Genomic DNA, 23,694 nt, shown 5'->3' on the forward strand with positions numbered 1-23,694 from the left:
TCCAATTCACCCCCAATTCACCCCCTTCCCCTCTCCAAATCACAACACCCTCCCATATCATTTTCGTAACCACACATTCTGCATCTCTCTTGACGTTACTCACTATGTCTGCACCATAAGATCTGACCAGTTTAAAATCCACGAGAGTCAGTGTCTACTGCAGGATATCCCTCACCACCCCCTTGTTAAAACTAGGAGACACACTACAGCAACTGCAGTTATTCAAAGCATGTTGAAGCACTCTACGCGTCCTGGTCTGCATGTCCTTCAGCTGTTGTGGTATTCTTTATATATTAAAAGAAGTATCTTTTGAAACAAAGACAATCCTGTCTGCTGACCAGATTCTGTTGTTCTCTGACTAAAGCCCATATTACTTGGTAACTGTCACTGTTAATAGCTGCTCCTCCGGTTTACCCTGACTGCCAGTTTAAGCCACCATCTTTTACACAGGTACAGTACATGGCTGACTTCCAGCTATATTCACTTGCAGGTTACTAAAGAAATAAAGTGTCACCGTATCTTTTGAACATTGAGTAAGTTGCAATGTGTGAGAATCCTAATGGCAGGAGGAGCAAGGCTTTCCCCAGTGTGATTAATGTGTTCCATTGACGGTGTTGGAGGTGTAATTGGTTATGTATCAGTCAGCAAGTATGATGCGTACTGCAGCACATCTGTTGATCAGCTGAAATTCAATGAAAGTTAATACAAAATTAAATAAAGACAATTAGTATCATTATTCATGCAAATTACCCGCAAAGTAAAATGTTTTTATTTCTGATCTGCCCAAACCGTACAAAGTTAAACTAATTTCCAACTCTTAAGTGGGGAATTGTCTTGATTGGCTGATTTTTTTTATCTAAGTCTTTTGTGTTTCAGCAAATTATTCATCTAATGCGTTTAACGTTTAGCAGTGCTACTCCCTCATCAGGTATAATGTAGAATTCAATTAACGCAGCTGCAGTTTGCAGATGTCGAATGTTGCCTTAAAACATCCCCCAGGAAAATAAGTGCACAATGCTCTGATTTACAGAAGGAATACGGTTGTATGAGGAGATGAAAAATGTACTTTAATGCTGGTGTGGTGCCTCCTATTGGGGATTGTCTGTTATTGATTCAGGGTATTCTACAGTGAAATATGAAAACTTATTGATTGATACATTTGAGAATTTCAGTATATTGCCACCCATTCATTCTAGATTTGAAAACTTTACGAGAACATCAGGACTTTGAGCACACCACATCAGTCTTTAACTTGAGATCTGGCTGCTTTAGCATGTAGCAGAACTGTTTCACCTTAAGAGCTTCAAATTACTGCACCACACTTTCACATCAGGTTTGAGTGCCTCAGCACACTGCACCACCTTTCCGTATTTGTCTTGGGTACTTGAACGTAGCATGCCACCAGCTCACAATGCATTTTGGTCCTTGAGTACATCTTCCTGCCCTGAAATCTTTTGGGTTTGAGTGCTCCAGAATGCATCACCACCCTTCCTTTGTATTAGATTCAGTAGCTTCAACACAATTCCCATATGTTTTTCTCATGCTAACTATTTTGGTTCCTACTTCCCTCTGCAACCTGCAAAATATTCTGACTTTTACCAATGTTTAATTTGAGGAGAATACTTTTTCATATCACAAAGGTCTTCACCCATTTTTGGTTGTCAATAATCAGTTCTACTCATGATTTAAAACAAAGACTTAAATGTTTTTGAAGCCATGAATACAAATGTAAGAAATAGAAATATTCATGGAGTTTCTTTTGGAAAAGTAAAATATGTATTTCAATGTGTGAAGTTGCATGCAACTTGAACCAGGTCTGTCAGCTTCATGGGAGAAAAGATTTATCTTTGATGCAACACTCCAAAAAATCTTAAACCTTTGTACTGCTGAATATTATCTTTCATCACAAAATGGCCTCAATAGTATAGTTCTACATTACTGCATTATGATTCTGTAAATGTTATTATACTCTCAAAAGGTTTGTTTGTCTGAAACAGAATCTTTGAAAAATAATTACATTTGTAGAATAGCATGCTTAAGCACACAAAATATTGTCTCTGTGCCCCACTTTCATCTGCACACTTGAAATAAATAGTTACTTGAGTCACACAAATAAGTGACAAAACTATAGTCAACTTCACTGATATAAATAAAATCTGTAATATTTGGAAATGGGTTTGCATCTGGTGACTAATAACTTTGTGTAATCCCAGAATAAACAAGTGTAATTTGATAGTAAAGCATTGCAGCACTTGGAGGGTTTTAAGGTCCCTCCATGGTTCAGTAATAACATTCTTGTCTTTAAGATAGAGGTCATCAGTTTAAGGTTCTCTCCACATACTTTAGCACATAATCTTGGCTGACACTTCAGTGTAGTGTCAACAGAGTGCTGCATTGTTGGAGGTGCCAGCTTTCATATGGAACATTAAAGTAAGGATTCATCTGCAGTCTTGGGTGAATGTGAAAAAGTTCACTACATAATTTGAAGAAGAGCAGGGGTGCTCTTCCACTTACCTGCCATTCTTCATCTCTCAACTATTATTACTATGTTAAGGAAATAATTTAGGCTTAACTTTATAGAATATAGAACATAGAACATTACAGCGCAGTACTGGCCCTTCGGCCCTCGATGTTGCGCCAACCAGTCATACCAATCTGAAGCCGATCTAACCTACACTATTCCATGTATGTCCATATGTTTGTCCAATGACGACTTAAATGCACTTAAAGTTGGTGAATCTACTACCGTTGCAGGCAAAGCACTCCATACCCTTACTACTCTGAGTAAAGAAACTACCTCTGACATCTGTCCTATATCTATCACCCCTCAATTTAAAGCTATGCCCCCTCATGCTCGCCATCACCATACTTGGAAAAAGGCTCTCCCTGTCCGCACTATCTAACCCTCTGATTATCTTATATGTCTCTATTCAGTCACCTCTCAACCTTTTCTCTCCAACGAAAACAGCCTCAAGTTCCTCAGCCTTTCCTCGTAAGACCTCCCCTCCATACCAGGCAACATATTTGTAAATCTCCTGTGCGCCCTTTCCAAAGCTTCCACATCCTTCTTATAATGCGGTGACCAGAAGTGTACACAATACTCCAAGTGTGGCCGCACCAGGGTTTTGTACAGCTGTAGCATAACCTCATGGTTCCGGAACTCGATCCCTCTATTAATAAAATCTAAAACACTGTATGCCTTCTTAACAACCCTGTCAACTTTCAATTATTCCATTTAAAGCCAGTTTATTCATACAAAGTTAAACATGGGCCAGTTATAGATGTCTGGTAATTATCTCATTGGTTTTTATACAACCTTGTTGTGCTTAAATTAATGGCATTTTATTTTCTTAACATGAGTTACCACACTTAAAAATATTTATTCGGTTTTAAGGATGTCCTGAGAAGTGCACGTTTGGATGGAAGGAGTTGGAAGTTTACTATTTGCTGAAAATTCATTACTAATTTATCGTTTTTTTAATCATCCTTATACATGTTTACTTCATTACACTTCTTAATGCATTCCAAACCTTTAAGATCTTAAGTACTATACCTCCAGAACATTAGATATAAATTAGTGTTCCTGCTAGTTGTAATATGCTGTTGAAATGTACTCAATACCGAAACAACATTTCTGTGCCTTTGACAACAGCAAACAATTTACTACTTTTTATTTCCCCAGGTCCATTCCTATTTGTCCAGATTGTAACAATCAGAAGTAATTAAATATCTTGTTAAATACTAGGAATTTTAACAGAAACAAAAGTGAATCAAACTTATAGAACTTAAATTCAAGAAATGAAACTCTCACTTTATAATTAGATTTAATGAATTTTCCAATTCATATTAAATCATTGTTAATATATATTTATTTCATGGTTGCATTTAACATAAATGTTAAAAACTTCCAACCTAGCTGATTCTTTTCTCAGTGAATCAGGTAGGGATTGTATCATTGAAGTACAGAACTATAGTTCAAATGAGTGAACTATGGGAGAAGGAGAGCCTCTCAACTAAGATGTAAACTCAAGTGCCATCAAATAAATAGGCCAAAGATTGACAAGGAATGTGTATTTTGAATTATTTGCAGAGGTTATTCACAATATGCTTCGCAAATGCACTAAACTGTTAAGAGAACAAAATGACATATAGAAACCATATTTTTCAACTTGACATTGATTATTTTGTGTTTTCAGAAGAGAATTCAATTCTTATTTGAGACACTACTTTCTCCAAAGTGAGAAATAGCTCCTGAACTTTTGAGCATTCATCCAGATAAACTGAATAGTGCTTTGCTATGTTTAGTGAAGCACAGGGAAGTTCAATGTGCCATAAAGGTGCAATGGCAGTGTTCTACCACAAAGTATGGCTGTGCATCATGGCACATCAAATAGAGATGGAACATTCATGACAAAAATCTGTGCAGTACGATCCTACTTTTGTTCATAAAAATGTAAATTATGAAATAGTTCAAATATAGCAATTCTAATAAATCAATACACTGCATTTTTACATTATTTAAAATAAGCAACCTCAAATTAACAGGAATGATACGAATGCGGGGAATCATTATGCAGATGTCAAGCAGGCAACTGTGCTAAATGGTTTAATCTTCAATTCATTAATACTCTGTGAAATAATTTTAAAATTTAGAAACTATGCCGACCCAAGGCAAATTTCTAATATCCAACAGAGGCATCATTCTCTTTTTTACAATTTTCTTTTAAATCATAAAAGCCAATGCAAAGGAAATGTATGCTTAGCCTGATCACCAATCTGTGGCATCAGGTGTCAATATTAGAAGCATATTGTGATTGAGATAGAATTACTTAACTAGGAGAACAGCAAATGAACACTGATTTAAGAATGTTGCATTAAACTTTATGGCTTTTGCATCTGTGCTAGTCCTCTAATAAGTATGCGTTAGTGTTACTGCATAGAACATTTATTTCCTGGAAAACTGAATATAAATTTTTAAAATATTAATCATAAAGATATTGAAGTATACTAAAATAGCTTTACTAGCATATGTTGTTATTTCCAAAACATTTGACATGCATAGGGCCAGATATTTCTGCAAAAATGTGTCTGGTTGAATGTTGTTTTACTGATCTTTTTCTGTCACATTTGGATCACTCAATATTTTCAATGCAAAGTGCTGGATCATCAGTGTCAATGGTGCCATTTTACTGTCTTATCTGGGATTTCAGGAACATTATGCCCAATGGTCTATCTCCTTAACCATTAAAAATAATGTTATGATCTGAGCCGGTGTCAATACTGGACAAGTCAGATCCCAGATAGGAACCTGGCCCTGATTGATAAAATATATTTGGATTTTGTTTCAGTTTTAACAAAACAGCTTCTTGCTAAAATATAGGCACGCAATGCTGCAGAATTTATTTTCATAATAAAACCAGGGTTATTGTGAAAGAAATCAAGATGAAATAGAATAAGCCAAATCACCTACTTGAGATACAAATTCATTTTTTTTTAAATACACAGTTAAAATATAATGTTCTTAATCCCAAAACATATTTTTTATAATTTTTTTAATAGTATCCAAAACATCACTTCTATAATACACTCAATTTTTTTTTACCTAATCAACCTGTTCATAGATGTTAATACAACTCTAGAACAGATAGTCTTGAACCTGGGCTTCTTTATTCAAGAGTATAGCACTACCCCTGCACCACAATAGGGCCCTTTATCTAATCATTAGACTGGAACTGCAGGTAAGTCCAGGAGGAGCCTATCATACACTTTAACTTTGGGTAACCTGTTCAGGGTTTTATCAAAACATTTCTGGTGTGAGGCCAACTCTAACGCTTCACTCTAAGATAACCTAGTTCACTATATATCATTTCTGCCTCGTGTACAGGCATGTATAGCCATCCTATTCTGAAGACTTCACAGGACTACCTCATTCAAAGTTTATTTTTAAATACAAGAAATAACAGTTGTCCAGGCAAAGCTCTGGATGTTTCCTTCTGTTAAATTTTAAAACAAAAACCTAGAATTCTCTAGCAAACCTTGAGGCCACAGTATTACCTTGCTGGGTCACAAAACAATCTGAAATAAAACAAAAGCATAGCACAAAATGCATTGACTCAAAAGTCAGACCACAAAATTATTTTTTAAAAGAAATCACCAAGGCTCACAGAAATACAAGTTAATAATTAACCTTGGACACACAGAAAGCCCACCAGTGGCTAACTAGAAGACCAGAAACACACATTTACAATATATTACATCATGATATGAATAATGAAAGAAACAGTAGATGAGGGAATACAATAAATGAAAGCTATGGAGAAAGAAAGAGGATGACAAAAAGTACAGAAAGGAACATTTCAGATCAATATTAAAAAGCAAAAGAAGAGGGTACCAAAACCAGTCGTGTTTGGTGATAAAGGTAATGAGTAAATGTTAGGGCAGATGTTCAAAATATTAAAATATTCAGGACCTTTGAAGGACAGAACAAACTGATATATGGTTGAATTGCATCAAGAAACTTATGGATGCACATGTTTCACAGAATCTAGCTCCTACCCTGAGCAACAGTCCTTTGATATAATGCCAGTAGAGTTATTGACAGATCATAGCAAGCAACTTCTCTCAGTTAGTTCACAACAGATCAAAAAAAATGACACATGAGAAAAACTGCAATGGTGAAAACCTATGGGAACCATTATTTCTCAGTTACTATTTTCCTCCCAAACATTTAACGTATCATGTTAGTCAAATTCCTTGCATGCGATATCGAAGGAATTTTCTCATAGCCAAGTAATCTCATGTTCAGTTTTTCTCTTACTGAGTTGAAAACTCCTCACTGCCAAATTTTGGAGATCTTGTGACACACTTCCAATTGACCAGAATCTAAGACGCTAAGTCCTACCTACTCTGAAGATGTGTCAAAACCTCTCTGAACAGATTGACTAAAAATAATAAGAGTATCCCAGAATTATTTGCCAAGAGAAATCTATTGTGTTTGTGAGCTTCAAAACAGTTCAATATTCTGCTATTAGGGGAAACAATTGCCTAGTGGTGTTATCACAAGATTATTAATCCAGAGACTCAGATAATTTGTAAGGCTGCCAGGTTTAAATTTCACCATGGTAGGTGATGGCAATTGAATTCATTAAAAACCTGGGATTATGTTTATAATGAAGACTGTGAAACCATTGCTGATTGTCGAATAAATCTATCCAGTTCATTAGTCACCTTTCAAGGGAGGAAATCTGCTATCCTTACCAGGTCTGGGTGACATGTGACTCCAGACCAAAGTGGATGAATCTCACCTGCCCTCTGGGCATTTTGGGATGGGCAATAAGTACTGGCCTGTCCAGCTATATACACATTTCATGAATGACTATAAAAAAGGTAATGAGAATATAGATGGAAAGATGGGCACAAAAAGACTGACAAGATAGATAATAAGTTTAAACTTTGTTGGAACCATTCCCAACTTGCTGATGAGATGGGACAGTTTCACGTTGGCCTTCAGGGCCCTTGCACCTTGTCTGACAAATCTCAAAATTACAGCCTGAATCAGTGATTGTGAATGCTTTAGATTCGTTCTTATCAACAGTGCAAATCTGACAATTCCAACACTTGCATTTAATTTCAAAAGCAAGTAATCTCAATGGGGAAGCTTATGAGCACAACGTGTTTCCAACTTCTGCAGTTGTCCAGGCTAACATTTAGTTCTCCTCCAATTGCTAGATGATTATGACTCTGTGTACCACGTTCATGAGAATTTACTCAATAATTACTATTTAATTATAACAAGTGCTGTTAATGTGCCATTATTTTTTGCAGCAATTTCTGGCCAAACCTTTATCTGTGCTGTATTTCAAGATAATCTTTGGTGGAGAGGGAGCTCCATGTGAATTGAAACTGTCCTTGCTGATGTTCAGTGTTTTTCCTGCTACAGTCAGTTTCTCCACAGCTAAGTGAATAAACTTTCTGGCACACTGGTTAGATGGCTGGCCGACTGCCTCAAAAGCAGCAAAATGATCAACATTGCAGGTGCAGCACAAATTAGCTGTGGTTCTTTGTAACTGATTTGTTTTTATAGGAATCGGATTTTGCAAAAAATTGCCTTTAAATTCTCCCTTCAGATAGGTGATGGGTATTTGAGCATTTACCAAAGGGGAGCAAATTAATTTTACCCCTAGAAAAGAGCTTTTCCTCAATGAGAATCTCTGAATGTCCAAGTATTCTCATATTGCAAGTTTTTGTTAAAGTTCGATTGGTTATTTTTAACCTATCCTGCTGGGTAGGTTATTCAAATTGCCTCAGAGCTATTGCCACCCAATGTGGCTGCATTTTCACCGTCCACTATTTTAAGCACACTTATCCTTTTTAGCCAATCAAGGCATTCATTAGAGCAGAAGAAGAGGAGTGCATGCCCTGTGCTTTTTCCAGCACCATACTCTAGACCCCCATTCACCAGAGCAAGCAGGAATCATAAGAACACATGCAATTTGAGCTCCTACAATAAGTCGAGTCCTATATGGTCATGTCCAATTTGCTTGCAGCCTTGAATGTGCCCTATTCTTCCATGGTCAGTGTCTCAACTAAATAATGAAAGCTATGCGCTAAAACCTGTCTAGGCTGGTGAGTCAGAGCTATTGAAAGAAGTGCTCATAAGCCAATAATTACATTTCACTAATCTGTATGTCATTGGGATTTCTAAGAGAGTTTTTCCAGCTTCTAAACTGATTGTTCCTCAGCTTTTGAACATGACTTTCAACTGATCATGTGTTGCACTATAAACCCAAATACGGTGGATCTGTAGACCAAGCTGGTCTAATTTTAAAAATTCCATAGAATTAAAATGCAATCACAGAAGTGAAAATGTAGACAAGAACTAAATTAATATTCTAAAAAAAAATCTAGAATCTGTCCACACGATTTTTGTGTAGGTTTTTCGTGCAATTTTACCATTGTTCTGAAGTGGTTTAGGTTGATTCATAAATCAGTAGCCCTTTACAGCTGACGAGGTACTTTAGAAATGTCATTGTCATATAAGGAAACACAGCAGTCCGTTTACACACACAGCAGCCAGCAAGAGTTATTGTGGCACAATGGTGATATCCCTACTTCTGGAAAATGAGACCTGAATTCAAATCCCACTTGCTCCAGAGGTGGAAAACAGCATCTGTGAATAAATTGACTGAAACATAACTACACACATTGAGTGGAAATGAGAGTGGGTGAGAATAGGTTGTAGCAAACATTTTGTTTACATAGATATAAAAGAGGCCAGCACTATGCTCAGTGGTTAGCACTGCTGCCTCACAGTGCCATGAACCTAGGTTCTGTGGGATATAGGTAAAGCCGTGTTACTTCTGCAATCATAGCTGCTTATGCAAGGTAAATGAACTCACACCAGTGCATAATTGTTTCAGTCAAGAGCTGAGTTAACAAGAATGAAAACTATGTGAAGGAACAGATGGCAGTGAAGAAGGATATATAACAATAAGACCACAGAGGGATGTGGTCAAATGGCCTTGTGAGGCCAGAGATAAACATTTTGTCACAGACAAGGCCGGATGAGGCCAGAGATAAACAGCTGGGTTTAGATTAGAAACAGATGTAAACAGGGGAGGAGCAATGGGAGGAGGGAAGAGAAACGAATTACATAAATATTGTGTACTCGTCTTGTGAGGCCAGATAAACATTTTGTCACAGACAAGGCCGGATGAGGCCAGAGATAAACATTTTGTCACGGACAAGGCCAGGTGAGTTCAGAGATAAACAGCTGGGTTTAGATTAGAAACAGATGTAAACAGGGGAGGAGCAATGGGAGGAGGGAAGAGAAACGAATTACATAAATATTGTGTACTCGTTAAATTCAGTATGTGTGTGTGTGCCTGCTTTGTGGACAGTGGACACCACACCCCTCTTGCAAGAGCGTAATAAACGATACTACTGATTCAGATCTTATCTCGGACTGAAATTATTGAAGTGAGTGAGCTTCGTTTCTCACAATTCGATTCCAACCTTCGGCAACTGTCTCTGTGGAGTTTGTGCATTCTTCCTGTGCCTGCGTGGTTTCTGTTGGGTGCTCCAGTTTCCTTCCACAGTCCAAAGATGTGCAGTTTAGGTGGATTGGCTATGCTAAAATGCCCCATACTGTTCAGGGATGTGTAGGTTAGGTGCGTTAGTCATTGGAAATGCAGGGGGATGGGTCTGAGTAGGATGCTGTTTAGAGGGTCAGTGTGGACCTGTTAGGCTGAATAGTCTGTTTCCGCACAGTTGGGATTCTATGAGGGAGTCAGAGGAAAGGTCTACCTACAGAAAATGTCCTGCAATAGTTCAAGAAGACAGTTCACTACCATCTTCTCAAAGGCAACTTAGGGGATAGGCAATAAATCCTGGCTTAGCCAATGAACCTACATCACCTGAATGAATGAAGAAATGGTTAATATGGCAATAAAGGAGGTGATTGGATACATTAAAAATAGATACATGGAAAGTACACAAAAGGTCAGCAGTGCTCAAAGTTTTTTTTAAAAAGCTTCCTGTTTGTGGGCTATGGGCAGGAGTGAGTTTCTGACAGAAGTAAGGGGGAGGTAACAAAGGTTCTGGCCACCACCTTTGAATCTTCTTTTGACATCAGTAATGCTGGGGAACTGGTGACATTAACATCAATGTGTAACACCTGTTCAGAAAAAATTGAGTGGACAGGCAGGAGGCTGGAAGAACACAGTAAGCCAGGCAGCATCAGGAGGCACAGAAGTCGATGTTTCAGGTGTAACCCTTCTTCAGGACTAGGAGTGGGTATGGGAGGAGCTGCAGATAAAGGGGGTGGCAGAGGCAGGGTGGTGAGGTGGAGTAGATGAAGCCAGGCAGAGGGTACAACCTGGTTGGTTAATGGGAGGAATAAATCTGATTGGTGGCAGGGAGCAGTGAAAGGGAGGGGGAGGGAGGTTATTTGAAATTGGAGAACTCCAGGCTGTAGGGTACCCAGGCAGAAGATGAGGTGTTGTTCCTCCAATAGGAGCTGTGGTTTGTTTTGGCAAACTCCTGATGCTGCCTGGCTTGCTGTGTTCTTCCATCTTCCTGCCTGTCTACTTTGGATTCCAGCATCTGCAGTTTTTTGTCTCAAAAAAATTGAGAGCTGGATTAAACTCAACAATTATAAACCAGTCAGTCTACTGGCGATGGCCATGAAAAGTTTGAAATAGTAATTTGCAGAGCAAAGATAATTGCCACTTGGAAAAATAAGGGTTAATAAATGACAGCTGAACAAATTTTGTTAAATACAAATCATGTTTGACTAATTTGAGTTCTTTGAAACATTAACGAGGTTAATTAAGCTAGCACAGTCGAGATGTGAACTTTCAAAGGGCACCTAATAAAATACTATCAAACAAAATTATTACCAAGATTAATACTAATTAATACTGATTAATACCAATTAAAGAAACAATGGCAATGCAGCTACAAAACTGGTTATAAGGCAGAAATATCCATAAACTTCAGTAGTATTTCCCCGCAACCCAACCCTTCTGTAGGAGTCAGTATTAGTGTTACTTTTGGTTTGTATTATTGATTTGGACTTGAAAATTCAGGCTTAAAATCAGCTTAAAGTTTGCCAATGGCACAACACTCAAATGTAGTAAAGCAATGAAGGGGACATAGTGATGAAATTCAGATAGTTTGCAGAAAAAAAATTAAGACGGAGAAATGTGCAAATGGTGCATTTAGTAGGAGACTAAGGAGAGATGCTGTAATTTAAACAACACAGTTTTAAAGGAGGTGAAAGGACAGAGACTTGGGGTTGTGTACAGATAAGTCTTTGAAGATGGCAGATCAGTGCTTTTTTTAAAATGAAATTTAGCATGACCCTTGGTTTCATAAACAGGGGGGATACAAAGCAAGGAAACAATGCTAAAATGTTTAAAATCATTAGTTTTGGCCTTAGCTGGAATATCTCGTCAAATTCTGGACACATGTGATGCCTTGGAGTAGATGTAAAAAAGATTTACTGGAAGGCTGCCAGAGCTCAGCTTTTCAATTACTTACAGAGAATCAAAGCTGTTTTCCTTTGAGCAGACACATTTGGGGATTTCATAGTGGTCTTCTCAATTAGGAAAAGCATTGATAGAGTAGCCATGATTTGGAGGAGCCAGTGTTGGACTGGGGTGGACAAAGTTAAAATCGCACAACTCCAGGTTATACAGAGGAATCTCAATTATCCGAATAGCAAATACCCAAAAATCGGATTATCCAAAGGAGATCTCGAAGTCCTGATGGAAACATTACATCAAAGAAGTGCTTCCAACAGTGATCACGTCTTTTGTTTAGTGATTAAACAGACACCGTCTCCAAATGACTGACTGCCCGCCCGCTTTCTCTCCCCCCACACTTTCCCTGGAGTTCTACACGGAGAGGGGGGGGTGGGGTGTACCCTAACACCAACCCCCCCTGCCTTCCCCAGATAATCTCTCCAACATTGTCCTGTACAGAGCAGAGGCGGAACCTGTCAAAAGGTTGCAATAAAAAGCTGTGGCTGCGTGTGTGTGTGCGCGTGCGCTATTTGGAGATTTACCCCACAAAGGCAACTGCAGCAGTCTTGTTGTTGGTGTCCAGTCCAGCTGCCCCGGAGAGGGGGCAGGGGCGGATGGAGGGGGGAGGAGGTTTTGGATGGGGTTGAGGGTGTGGGGGGACAGTGTTTGATGGGGTCGGAAGCAGAGGGGGCGGTGTTGGGATGGGGGAGTGGGTTGCATGGGGTTGGAGGTGGGGGGGCGGTGTCAGACGAAGTTGGGGGTGGGGTCTCATGCGCTGTGTGCTGCTGCTAGTCTCCTGAACAAGGAGCAGACTTTTAAAAACTCCAAGCCCCAGAGGAAAGGCATTTAATCGATTAACCAAATAATCGATTATCCGAATGAAACAGTGCCTGCCCATCACGTTCAGATAATTGAGGTTCCCCTGTAGTCCAACAGGTTTATTTGGAGGCACCAGCACTAGTGTTGTGTGATTTTTAACATTGATAGAGTAACCAAGCAGAGTCTTTTCATAGAGATGAGGGCTAGTACTAGAAGATGCATTTCTTGTCCACAATCAATCATTATCATTAAGAAAGCATGACCTGAGACAGTAATGGAGTCAGATTTGCTAATCATTTTCTAAAGGGAATTAGATAAATATTTAACGACCTTGTTCTTTTTATAATAGTGCCATGGAATCTTCTTTATTCCTGCGTGAGTTCAAATAGGGTCTCAGTTTAAGGTGTTAGACAAAATGCAGGAATTTAATGCTGTACAGAAGCATAAACCTATGTTGTGTCCTTGAGGTTCCATTCTGGGACTTGGAGCTCATAATCTTACCACCCAAAGATAAGAATGTAAACCTTGAGGCAAGACTGAAGCATTCTAAAATATGTTTAGAATGGAGCGGTTTCTATACTGAAATTAATCAAATGTTAATTCATCAAATATTTGGTAGCTTTAGCAATTTTTAAGGACAGATGACGAGATGTTGATGCGGAATACATGAACCTTAAGTGGCTATTGAATGTTATGTAGTTCTGGTCTTTAATATCCTGGATAGGTTTTTTTTGTATGATTACATACTAAACCTGATCTCTGAAAATTGTTTCATAAAGACCATTTTTGAAGAGAATGTTGTCAGTTAGTTGTGATTAACATTGCAATGATTTGTAAATGATCGCATGGAATGCTAATGGCAAGCCAAGGAGAAATTATTTGGCAATCAAATGTCATACAACAACTATATCCTTATGAAATATATTTCATGGATCAAAGAACCTTTTGTCATAATTGATTCTCACAAAAAAATTTGCACCCTTTTTATAGCTTTTCTATTACTTTTCATCTAACAAAGGAATGGTTTCCATTTTAAATGTCATCTACATGAAACTATATCAAGTCAAAAACAGCAATTCCGATTTTTGTTACCATCAAGACTAATTAAATGACAGAAGTTCAAGAGAGAAGGACAATTAGTTGCTTGCAGTGTGGAAAACAGCATGATGTAATGACTTCAAGGATCAGATGATTAATGCCTCTTTCCTCCCTTCAATTTTCCCTACATATTCCCTTTTCTCCCCCGTGATAGGGATCACTTTATCTCCACTCCTACCCTGTAATGTAGACTCGTCTTGAGGCTGAGCTTGTTGTACTAGTTCTAAGATGAACTTGGAATCTAGGTCTAAGAAGGAGGATAGATGAAATGCAATGATAAACTTTTAAGCAAACATTGAGTAACTTTTTGAGAAAGATGCATCATCCAGATGAATAATTAAGTTAAGGATCGTACCAATGGCTAAAGGGAGAGGTAAATAATTGTTTTCCTTTGTTCTCTTTGGTTCATAAGAGGTTGGCTTATAATATTTTTCCCGTATTTTCTTTCCCACTTGAAAACAGGCAATGGTGCGTTTTCACCAAGCTCAAATTGTGAAGCCCTATTTAAAACAACCCACTACAAATTCTTTAAGATTAAACCAATTTACAAATTATTCTTTGAATCAAACTCCAGGGAATTGTTCAAGATGCACATTCATATGCATGCATCCAGGAAAATTGAGAAGGATAGGTAAGAAGTTACAAATTGCTTAAAACTAAATACATTGGAATTATTTCATAGTAATTAGTTTCTGGTATTAACCTGACTCAATTGCAATTTAGCCTAAAGACTTAATTTCACAACTAATGCCCAAGCGGTTGACTAAAAGTATGAAAAGTCTTATTCATGTCTTTAAAGTCTGTAATATTTGACTAATTAACCAGGTAATATCACAGGCCATACACAATTGATCCATGTGATGAATTAGATTGTAATCTATATTTGATAGTCATGAAAGCTGGGCACACGACTCAGAACCCTTACCTTCCTAAGTTCTGTAAGTTTATCTGTGTCTCTGAAGCTCTCTGAGGATGCTTCCTCTTTTACTCATTTGCACTTTTGGGCTCAGTCAAGTGCTTTGGCTCAGATCCTTTCCTCACAATGATACTTTCCCTACGTTATGCACTCGCCAGATTTGCATCCTTACCCTGACTGCAACTAATGTACCCTGCCTGAAATTTCTAATTCTATACTCCACCTGTCAGACATGAGGTGACAGTCTCCGGACTCTAAATTGCCTTTATTGAATTTGCTTCTCGGAAGGTGACTGTAAGCAATGTCACAACAGAGCCAATTGATAATTTAAATAGAGTTCGGATTCAGTTTTAGAGTAGTGACTTTGCCAGCATTCTAAATCTAATAAATACAATGACGAATACATTTTACAGAAAAATTGACATTATAGTATAATTATATATGAGTGGTAATCTGACTTAAAGTAATGTCAACAATTTAATTCAGCTTGCCTTAACTAAAATAGATGTTAGACCAAAACTGAGCCACTAAATTAGTTAGGTTGATGTCAGTGAATCATTTCCATTGTTATTCATGAATTATCTGAAATTTTCAAAAGCGCTTCTGTAAACTAAAACTTTTTTTCCTAACTGCTGCATTGATCAAGAAGTTTGGTTGAATTGAATTTTATGTATGGCTTTAGATAAAATCATATTGCATAAACAATTATGTGATGCATGATTATGTTCATTTCAATGAATTATACCATTATCTAATAGCTGCCTCGTCACTGCCAAGAAACTATAGGCTGAAAGGTGAATTTGCAAAAAATGCACATGAATTTGTATCCAGATGAAGGAGCATCCATGGAGTATGGCCACGAGTTGGCATTGGCATACATATAATTTGTCTTTCTGTGGCTTAGTTGGGAGTAAACATCACCTTTGCTGCAATATTTTTACTTTGATTACCAAGAAGCTCAATGCAACTGAAATTAATTGGTTTATAAATAGCTTAAACATCTAATGTTGGCTGGCAAACCAAACAGAGGCAGGTGAAATGAGAGCAATAATAAGTACATGCCTAGTGAGTACTTATCCCAGCAGTAAACTTCCTCTTTAGACCTTTGCAAAGATGTGCGGATGCAAATTTAAGAATTTGTGTCTGTTTTTAGAGTAATTATTTGTAGCATCAGTAATGCAGCACCTAACAGCTCGATTTTGATTTTGCTTGCAATTATTTTTGTTGCTCAACCATTAAGACTTGCTTCTTAAATATATGGATTACGTGCCATCCACCATGGTCATTTGGTGGGATGTGTCTATTTTCAACCATACATTGCCAGAGGGAATAGAAGTTGCAATTGTAAGGTTTCTCCCTTGTCAGAGTCAAGTCTGGTCCTTCTGTTATTAGACTGAATTTTACAGTCAGCACTGAAGTGATGGTGTTCGCCATTAATCTTTAGGAAAGCTGTACACAAAGGTGTAGCAGTATGTGCTGTGGATTCTACAGTACCCAATGCTAATCTCCTTTAAATAACAGCTGCAATTATCTTTGGTCTCTAACAACAGTAATGTCATCAAATAGTCCATGTAAACAATCAGATTGCGGAATTCACACAGTGAGGTGAGGACCCCAATACATTCAGCATCACTTAGCGAATGGGAGCAGACTGAAACCAGCATGAAAGGGAGTTGCCTCCTCTTCATTCAGTTTATGGGAAGAATACCTCATCACCAGAACCTTCCAGCAAGCACCAAGACTTTGCTTGGCTGATGCTAAGATGCCTGTTAAATCCTTCATGCACTCCAGGCCTTCTGTGACCACACACTGCTGTCAAGATAGTTACATTAGTGAAGGGATTGTTGCACATCTTCTGGAATGTGCATTCACAAAGAATGCCTGGAGACAGATGCAGTGGGTTTTGGGGAAGTTTGGCTCGAGCAGCTCTGTGACTCAGGACTCTGTGCTCTTTAGTCTGTTCCCTGCGAAGCACACCGAGGCAAACATCGACTGTGCTTGGAACACCATCAACTCAGTAAAAGATGCTATTTGGTCTGTCCGAAACTTGTCAGTCTTGCCAGTACAAAGAGTTGATCTTGACCAAGTGTTGCAGACTGTAAATTACTCACTTATCTGATGTTACTACGGCGTTAAGAGGTGTATTTTGTCCTAGTATTTTTCATGAAAGAAGTTTAAGACAGAGGTGATGAGCAGTTACCTCTGCTCCAAAGCCATTAAAGTAAACGGTGTGTCAGTCCTTGAGTGTTTCTTTTTTAAAGTTGGAACAGTAGAAGCAGCATGAATGAGTGGGGTCAAGTTCCCACAGAACCAGGATTTATTTTTAGTTTTAGCCTTCAGTAGCAGTTGCTGAGCCCTTGAAGGGGAATGTGGAAGCTGTTATTCCTCTCTCTGTTATATCTAAAAGCTGGGATTCTCCTCCTGCTCTGATTATATTTGAGACAATCTATTTTACTGTTTTTGACTTTGCCAAGGGTGTGTATGGAATGCTACTATATTGAAACAGTTAATTAGTAGTAGTTAATGTATCTATTATTTTGTTAAGCATTTCAATAGAGTTACAGTAAAACCTATTTTATTTTTATTTTGTCTATATTTTAACTGTAGTGCAAAAATAAGATACGTTTTGATTAGTCGATAGTTTGACCAATCACATTGCATCTGGAACGCCACGCCTTACCTTTTAAAATAAGAAAAATTTAGGGTCTAAACTATCATCTTAATATACTTTGAGGGAGTTTCTTTGATCCATAACACTTCCCAATTGCATTCTGCTATCAGATACATTGTCAGGAATATCATGAGTTGAATAAAATCATTTCTATGACTTTTTAACTGTCTTTGCTGTAATAGTGTGTAAATGATTTATTTTAATCTATCTTAAGTAATGTTTGACAATAAGAATTTCCCTTTTTAAATCAATCAAGTTTATACCTAGCCTTTCCAAATAGATTGTTGGAAATGTTGACATTTATAAAAGATTATTTATGTTCCTGACACTGCAAATCTATAGTTTCTATCATTGAGTGAGTTCATTGAGCAATTCCTGACCACTGAACTGACTTGTTGGCTCTTGCTCTGCATTTTAATGGTATGATTAATTCCCTTTTGCTATATATCTACTTTATCTGAGCCAGCCATCTGTGGATTGTAACATTCAGGAACTGGGTGTTCTGATTGTTGGTAGGTGGCTACATTCAAACTTTCCTGGGTGAGACTTGTGAAGTTTTCAGTACAGTTAAAGTGTCACTGAAGAGCAGTTCAAAGGTTATAGGCATTTGGAGAGTGAGACAGTATGTGAGAGAAATGCAGACAAGACTAGTTTTCATGTTAAGTTGCTCTATTGCTTAGCTAAATTGCTGCAAAGGGAATTGAACCTGGATAATTCTGAGTCGTCAGAATTTTGGAAAGGATTTTAGGAACTTAGAATTCAACTGAGAAAGATACATAGAATCCTTATTGTGGCTCAACAAGTCCATACCGACTCTCCGAAGAGTAACCCACCCAGACCCATTCCCCTATCATATATTTACCCCTGACTAATGCACCTAATCTAGGCATCCCTGAACAGTATGGGCAACTTAGCATGACCAATTCACCAAACCTGCACATCTTTGGTTTGTGGGAGGTAACTGGAGCATTTGGAGGAAACCAAGACACGGGGGAAATGTGCAAACTCCACAAACAGTCGCCTGAGGGTGGAAACGAACTTGAGTCCCTAGTGCTGTGAGGCAGCAGTGCTAACCACTGAGCCACCGTGTTGCCCAGTTGGGTGCAGTGGGGTGTGTGGTAGAAAGAGGGGCAGTACCAGCTTTGGTGAAGTTAACTGTTGCTGAAAAGCTGGAGCTCTGCCTATGCTGGACTGTAGTTTCCAGATTGCTCAGAAATCTATGGGATTTTTAAATTTGCATTTGCTATTTGATGAGCTACATAGGATGTTTGATCACAACCATTTGCCCATGTTTGTCTCATGATAATTATGAATGTTAGAATACAATATGTGTGTATATCCATTGTAGATTGTAGTAGTGTTACAATTTTGTAACATGAAGTTTATGGTTGTTTATTGAAACCCATGGCATCATGTGATTTAATCCTTTCCATATGTACTATGATTGCACGTTGTGCCAATATTTTCAAAAAAAATGTTCCAGGTGCCTAGCCAGATCACAAAATAAATCTGATAGTGTGGTTCTAGGTGGCCTTGATGCAGTCTTTGGAAAATATCACTTCTGAGTTACTGATATTTCACTAAAGACTAACAACTTGTCGATTCTCATGAGATGTTTCCATTTCGCCAAGTATTGCCTCCAAATGTAGGGTTACTAGAGATGTATGTTTGTCATCCATTCTGATAATATCTTATAATGTGCAGGAGGTCATTATCTCTGTTTGTGCTTCTCTGATTTGCTGCAATATCTTCTGACGTTAATGTGTTTTCTGTTCCTGAGGCTGTAAAGATTACTATGTGTGGTACCTTTCTCTGAGTCAAAGAGTCAATGTTACAGCCAAATGCATCACCAAATTACTGTTTTTTTCCAATCTATCCAGTCCTGAAAATAATTTAGGAAATTATTTTCTAAATTCTGTATTGCCAACTTCCTTTGTAACTTCATGTACTTTAATGATCAATTTGTAATCTCTAGTATTCTAACTTACTGACACGTGAAGTTTGTCGATGCTTTAAGATATAAAGAGGTCCAGTTATTTTTCTGCCTTTGTGCTTTGTTCTTGCAAGATCTGACCTTTGAATTTCAATCTTGTTCTTCCTAGGTTCACAATTTGAAGTAGATTTCAACTTTTTTAAAAAAAGTTGTTCATGACATTGGGCTAGGTCAGCATTTATTGCTCATCTCAAATCACCCAGAGAGCATTTAAGAGTCAACTGCATTGTTGTGGTCTGGAGTCACATGTAGGCCAGTCACATGATGGGAGATTTCCTTCCCTAAAGAACACTGGTGAACCAGATGGGTTTTTATGACAATGATCAATGGTTACATGATCTTCATTCAGCTAGTTTTTTATTAATTGAATTCAAATGGTGGGATTCAAACTCACGTCACCAGAATGTTAAAAATCGCACAACGCCAGCTTACAGTCCAACAGATTTATTTGGAAGTACTAGCTTTCAGAGCACTGCTCCTTCATCACCAGAATATTAGCCTCTGCTTTGGATTACTAGCTCTGTGTCAAATACACTAGACCACCACCTTCCGAATTGTGTTTGTTCAAATCATTTTTACGTTGTCAGACAATATACTAACCCCAGTTGCAGTGCCCATTGTTGGACACAGCAGAACCTTCCACAAAGTCAAGATTTACTGATCAGTCATTTCTGTCTGGGCATTTGATCTTTCCTAAAACTTCTAAGGTATTGACTCGTAAATCCTGCTTCATGGATCTGATAGCATTTGAAATGCAGTTATTTACATTCAGAATTACAGCATTTTTTGTAATCATTGCATTTATTTGGAATTTGGCACTCTTGGCTGGGCAATTTAATCTCATGTGCCTTGGTCCTGTTGTATCTGAAACGTTTGTTGGTTGCTTGGTTACTTTTGGAGGACTTTTGCTTTGATGTATTTTCTGACCTATGTACAGCAACAACCAGATTATCTAGAACCTTTGATTCCACCTCCATTCTCTCCATCTCTGTCTCCCTCATGAACTGTATCGCCCTCTTCAATCAGTAAAGAATCTGACAGTGCCTTATCAACACCACAGATAGTGGTCATTTATTTAATCATGATTAGCACTGCAGCTCTCAGCAACAGGGACCCAGGTTTGATTCCAGCCTCTTGTGACTTCTGTGTGAAGTTTATACATTCTCGCCATGTTTGTGTGGGTTTGTTCCATGGTTTCCATGGTTTCCTGGCTAAACATTGCCTTGTAGTGTCCAGGTTAGGTGGGTTAGCCATGGTTTAAAAAAAACTCATGTGAGGTTATGGGTGGGGGGAGGGGTGGGTTTGGTTGGGATGCTGTTTGGTTGAGTGGAAAAGTGTGGCGCTGGAAAAGTACAGCAGGTCAGGCAGCATCCAAGGAGCAGGAGAGTCAGTGTTTCGGGCATAAACCCTTCATCAGGAATGTGGAGGGGAAAGGGGGCTGAGAGATAAATGGGGAGGGTGGTTGGTTGGGCTGGGGCTGAGGAGAAGGTAGTTGCGGACTTGATAGGTGGATGCTGATGGGTGTAATTGTGATCGGTCAGTGAGGAGGGTGGAGTGGGTAGCTGGGAAGGAAGATGGACAAGTCAAGAGGGTGGTGCCATGTTTGAGGGTTGGGTCTGGATGAGGTGTGGGGTATGATGAAGAAACTAGTGAAACTGACGTTGATGTCGTGTGTGGTTGGAAGGTCCCAAGGTAGTCCCAAGAACATGAGATGTTCTTCCTCCAGTCAGTAGGTGGCTTGGATTTTGCAGTGGAGGAGGCCCAGGACTTGCATGTCCTTGGGGAAATGTGAGGGGGAGTTGAAGTGGTTGGCCACAGGGAGCTAAGATTTAGTACATGTGTTCCCTGCAACGCTCTGCGAGTTGGCAACCTGTCTCCCCGATGTAGAGCAGACTTTTCGATGGTCAGTTTAGATTCGATGGGCTGAATGATCTCTTTCAGCACTGTAGGGATTCTACAATTCAATCCCTTAAATCACTATACGTACTTTTACCTGCTAATCTGTAGAGGTCTTTGATGAAGGAATCTGTGGACTGCCCTGGTTTCTATGCCTTTCATTAAATCTAGCCCTTTCACTAATTCAGATACTGAAATGTGCATCAAAGACTTCGTCATGAGATGTTAAAGTCTCATCCACCCTTTGTCTGGTCAACAATGTATTGTCCACTTTTTGTGCTGTAGTTTTCCAGCATTGTAGCTTTCCCTGTAGTTCTGGTAGCTTTAGGGTTCGTCTTTGTAAAACGTTGCTTATATGTATTGTCATCTTGCTGCCACTGTGTTTTGTCTTTGCATCGACATGATGGTTGGGGGAGGAGTGTCTTGTCTCTTAAATCATCAGTTGTTGAGATGCATTTTAAGAAGGTTCTTTTTATTTATAGGTTAACACTAGGTACAATGATCTACACTAGCTTAGTGTTACCTCTGTAGCCTCTCTCTCTACCTCTGTGTCATGTGATATTGCATCATCATTGCATCATGATGCTATAAGTTCATGCTGTTAAATTAATTTACAACTACTACACTTGTGTTACATTTCTCTTCACACTGAGACAACATTGGTTTCCACTATTTCAATGGAACTTCAGGTGGCCAGTTTCTTATTGAAGACATATTTCATGGTGTGTCTTCTCTGGAATAGCTTGTCTCATTTCCTTTCATATTGTCTTGATGCATAAATTTCCATCTCATCCTCTTTCCGTCCATCCCATCTGCACCTTCCCTTAGCATTGGTTTTGAATTAGTTTCCATTTTGGGCCTGTATTTATTTTTTGGGGGTGGGTCTGGGTGGAATGCTCTTTAGAGGGTTGGTGTGGACACGATGGGTCAAAGGCCTGCTTCCATACTGTAGGGATTCTATCAAACAGAGCCATTACTGGTGAGTCGTGTGGAAGAACTAGTGGTTTTCAGCATACAGGCTCCATTGCAGAAGCATCTCACTAGTTGATGAGGTGCAGACGTTTGGGAATTTGCATCCTGTGTTATTCATTATACTATCAGTAAAATATCATAACATTTATTTCTCCCTGTTGTTTTGGCACAAAATCCAGGGAAAGGCAGGAATATTATGTGAAAAAATATTCTGGATGTAGGTTTTATTCTGGGAGGTTATTTCCAGATGTTTCATCGCCCTACAAGGTAATATCTTCAGTGGGCCTCAGACGAAGCAGTGTACATGATTCCTGCTTTCTATTTATATGTTTGGGTTTATTTGGGTTGGTGATGACATTTCCTGTGGTGATGTAATTTCCTGGTCTTTTTCTCAGGGGGTGGTAGATAGGGTCTAACTCAATGTGATTGTTGATAGAGTTCCAGTTGGAATGCCATGCTTCTAGGAATTCTCATGCATGTCTCTGTCTGGCTTGTCCTAAGATGGATGTGTTCTCCCAGTCGAAGTGGTGTCCTTCCTTATCTGTATGTAAGGACATTAGTGAGAGAGGGTCATGTCGTTTTGAGGCTAGTTGATGATCATGTATCCCGGTGGTTAGGTTTCTGCCTGTTTGTCCAATGTAGTGTTTGTTACAGTCCTTGCACAGTATTTTGTAAATGACATTAGTTTTACTTGTCTGAATAGAGTCTTTCAAGTTCTTTAGCTGCTGTTTTTGTATGTTGGTGGATTTGTGGGCTACCATGATGCCAAGGGGTCTCCATCCAGTCCACCCAAGGATTCCTGAAGGCTATCAAAGACACTAAGATAGAAGAGGATGAAATAATGGTCTCCTTTGATGTAACAGCCCTGTTTACATCAATCAACATTAACCTGGCCAAGGAAACACTGACTACACTATTAGAAGACCCAAAGACACATACACCAAACACCACTAACTTCTTCAACGAGGACAGTATCATCAAGCTACTGGACCTATGCCTTACCACGTACTTCACCTTCAACAACAAAACCTACACCAAACCAACGGAACACCCATGGGATCTCCAATATCAGGGTTCGTAGCAGAGGCAGAGACTCGAATAAACAGCTCTGCCAACCATCCAACCCAAGCTTTGGGTCCACTGTGTGGATGACACCTTTATCATCACTAAATGAAACAAATTAGAGGAAACCTTCAAGACCATCAATAATGCCCTTATTGGCATAAAATTCACTAAAGAGGAGGAAAACAACAACAAACCACAGTAGGGCAAACAGCCAATGGGGAACTTCAAACCAGCGTCT

General features: G+C 38.8%; 1 protein-coding gene across 2 annotated transcripts in view; it reads left to right on the forward strand.

Annotated features, from left to right (window-relative positions):
• plpp4 (phospholipid phosphatase 4) overlaps positions 1-23,694 on the forward strand; it is a 248,717-nt gene that overhangs the window by 897 nt on the left and 224,126 nt on the right. The gene's annotated exons all lie outside the window — the stretch shown is intronic.

The sequence above is a fragment of the Chiloscyllium plagiosum genome, chromosome 22 (assembly GCF_004010195.1).
Source record: "Chiloscyllium plagiosum isolate BGI_BamShark_2017 chromosome 22, ASM401019v2, whole genome shotgun sequence".
Taxonomy (NCBI): Eukaryota; Metazoa; Chordata; class Chondrichthyes; order Orectolobiformes; family Hemiscylliidae; genus Chiloscyllium; species Chiloscyllium plagiosum.